Source organism: Salvelinus sp. IW2-2015, linkage group LG20 (genome assembly GCF_002910315.2).
Source record: "Salvelinus sp. IW2-2015 linkage group LG20, ASM291031v2, whole genome shotgun sequence".
Taxonomy (NCBI): domain Eukaryota; kingdom Metazoa; phylum Chordata; class Actinopteri; order Salmoniformes; family Salmonidae; genus Salvelinus; species Salvelinus sp. IW2-2015.
In genome coordinates, this window is record NC_036860.1 from 50,838,537 (window position 1) to 50,841,599 (window position 3,063).

At 44.9% G+C, this 3,063-nt stretch overlaps 1 pseudogene; it reads right to left on the reverse strand.

Moving 5' to 3' along the window:
• Positions 1-202: 202 nt before the first annotated feature.
• LOC111979997 (melatonin receptor type 1C-like) lies at positions 203-2,462 on the reverse strand (annotated as a pseudogene).
• Positions 2,463-3,063: the final 601 nt, after the last annotated feature.

Here is a 3,063-nt window from a genome sequence, read left to right on the forward strand (position 1 = left end):
TTTTAGTTAAGTGCCTGCACCTGCTGTCCTTTCAAATCGAAATATTTCAGTTAGGTAGTTAGGTTAAAAAAAAGAAGAAAAAAACACTAACTAAGGAGGTTCCTCTTATTTTTTAACACATTTATAATTTGATCAAATACATTTTTCTTGTGCCATTTCATAGTATTTTAAAGGAGTAAGTGAACAGTCATTTGCTATTCACCTACAGGTTCACCCTCACCTGATTGCTGTTTGACACTACATGTGACTGTTTACTTGTTCTTATAAATCCCACAGTCCCACACCTGGAGCCTTCCACAAAAATTGTTAGAGCGGTGCACAGCTGTAGGAAGATGCGCTGGTATTCCTTACGAAAGTTCTGATTGAGTAGCCCGTAGATGACAGCATTGAGACAGCTGTTGAAATAGGCCATAAAAGTAACTAGTGACAAAAAGCCAATCTGGGATGTTTGGCACCATCCTTCCGGGACAGTGGCCACTGCCAGGCCAATGAAGCTGAGTGGTCCCCAGCACACAGCAAACAATAGGAACACAAAAAACATAGTCAAGAAGTTGTGAAGGTTGCTGGGCTTTAGTTTCTGCTTGTCATTTGGTATCACCCTTTGTTTCATCTGGATGACTAACACCCAGATCCTCAGGTAGCAGTAACAGACCACCGAGAGGGGCACCAGGAAGTGGATGAGCACCACAGAGATGGTGTAGTAGGAGCTGCAGTCTGGGCGAAGGTGCAGGACTAGATGCGTGGGTCGTACTGCAGTGAGCCCACAAAGAAGTTGTGCACCGTGACCATGGCAGTGAGCAGCCAGGTGATGCCCAGGTAGCAGCAGGTGTTCCTGGTGCTGAACAGGCAGTTGTAGTGCAGGCTGTGGCAAATGTAGCAGTAGCGGTTGATGGCAATGACCGTGATGTTGAAGATGGAGCCAATGACACTCAGGCCCATGATTAAGACGCTGAGCTGGCAGTGCACATCCCCAACTGTCCAGTCATTGTGGAAGATGGCCAGGAGAGCCAGGAGGTTAGGGGTACACTGCCACCACCATGTCTGCCACCGACAGACTCACCACAAAGATGTTCCCTACAAGAGACAATATTAAATTTTAGTAGTCAAACTTACTGAATACAAACATGCTTCCATATTAAATACACTATATATACACACACACAAAAGTATGTGGACACCTCTTCAAATTAGTGGATTTGGCTATTTCAGCCACACCCATTGCTGACAGGTGTATAAAATCGAGCACACAGCCATGCAATCTCCATAGACAAACATTGACAGTAGAATGAAAGTCACTGAGCTCTTCAGTAAGGCCAACGTGGCACCATCATAGGATGCCACTTTTCCAACAAGTCAGTTCGTCAAATTTCTGCCCTCCTAAAGCTGCCCCGGTCAACTGTAAGTCCTGTTATTGTGAAGGGGAAATGTCTATGAGCAACAACGGCTCAGCCGCGAAATGGTAGGCCACAAAATCTCACAGAACGGGACCTCCAAGTGCTGAAGCGTGTAGCTCGTAAAAATCGTCTGTCCTCGGTTGCAACACTCACTACAGAGTTCCAAACTGCCTCTGGAAGCAACTTCAGCACAATAACTGTTCGTCGGGGGCATCAGGAAATAGGTTTCCATGGCCGAGCAGCCACACACAAGCCTCAGATCACCATGTGCAATGCCAAGCATCGGCTGAAGTGATGTAAAGCTCGCTGCCATTGGACTCTGGCGTGATAAATCATGCTTCACCATCTGGTAGTCCGATGGACGAATCTGGGTTTGGCGGATGGCAGGAGAATGCTACCTGCCCCAAATCATAGTGCCAACTGTAAAGTTTGGTGGAGGAGGAATAATGGTCTGGGGTTGTTTTTCAAAGGGTCGGGCTAGGCCCCTTAGTTCCAGTGAAGGGACATCTTAACGCTACAGCATACAATGACATTCTAGACAATTCTGTGCTTCCAACTTTGTGGCAACAGTTTGAGGAAGGCCCTTTCCTGTTTCAGCATTACAATTCCCCCGTGCACAAAGTGAGGTCCATACAGAAATGGTTTGTTGAGATCGGTGGGGAAGAACTTGACTGACCTACACAGAGCCCTGACTACAACCCTAACGGACACCTTTGGGATGAATTGGATCGCCGACTGCGAGCCAGGTCTAATCACCCAACATCAGTGCCCGACCACACTAATGCTTGTGGCTGAATGGAAGCAAGTCCCCGCAGCAATGTTTCAACCTCTAGTGGAAAGCCTTCCCAGAAGAAGGCAGCAAAGGGGGGACCAACTACATATTAATGCCCATGATTTTGGAATGAGATGTTTGATAAGCAAGTGTCCACATACTTTTGATCATGTAGTGTATGTCTGAGTGTTTCAGTGCATACTAATCTCACGGCCAGACAGTTACTGCATACTATTCAGCGACGCACGGTCCAGAGTCTGTGAGCAGAGTTGAGGGGTGGAGCTGCTCACATCCATGTCCTTTCTTCTCCGCTAAAAACCGCTCCACGCTCACAGAATAACTACTGCTCCAAATTCACTCCATTCATTAAAATCACAATTAAACCAACACCCATCTATTTTTGTGACTACCTGGACCTACCATTTGGGTTTGAAGTATTGACACTTAACCATATGCTTTGAATGAAAAGTATTTTAATAAACATGAAAATATTAATGTAAGAAGCGCTCATCAGGCTACATGTCATATTAAACAGCATATAAACACTTTAAAATAGGTCAGGAACCAGACAGGGAGCCTGAGAAGGAACATAAATGAACTATTTAGGCTATATTATTTCAAGGGTATAACCTACAAAGAAATACAATGTGAAGCATTTGCGAATGCGACACACTAGGCTGGCAGTCAGGGACATTACGCCCTCAGCATTTAAACATTTAGTTGAATTAAATCATTATTCTATAAATTGCGTATATAGGCTGTGACTTACTTAGAAATAAATACAAAATAAATGAAAAATGCCTTATTAGGCTCAGTGCCTTTGAATACATTTTTTTGAAACACCAGTTTGGCCAGAGTCTGTGGCTTCAGGCTCATGCGATGGTACCTTGAGAGAGA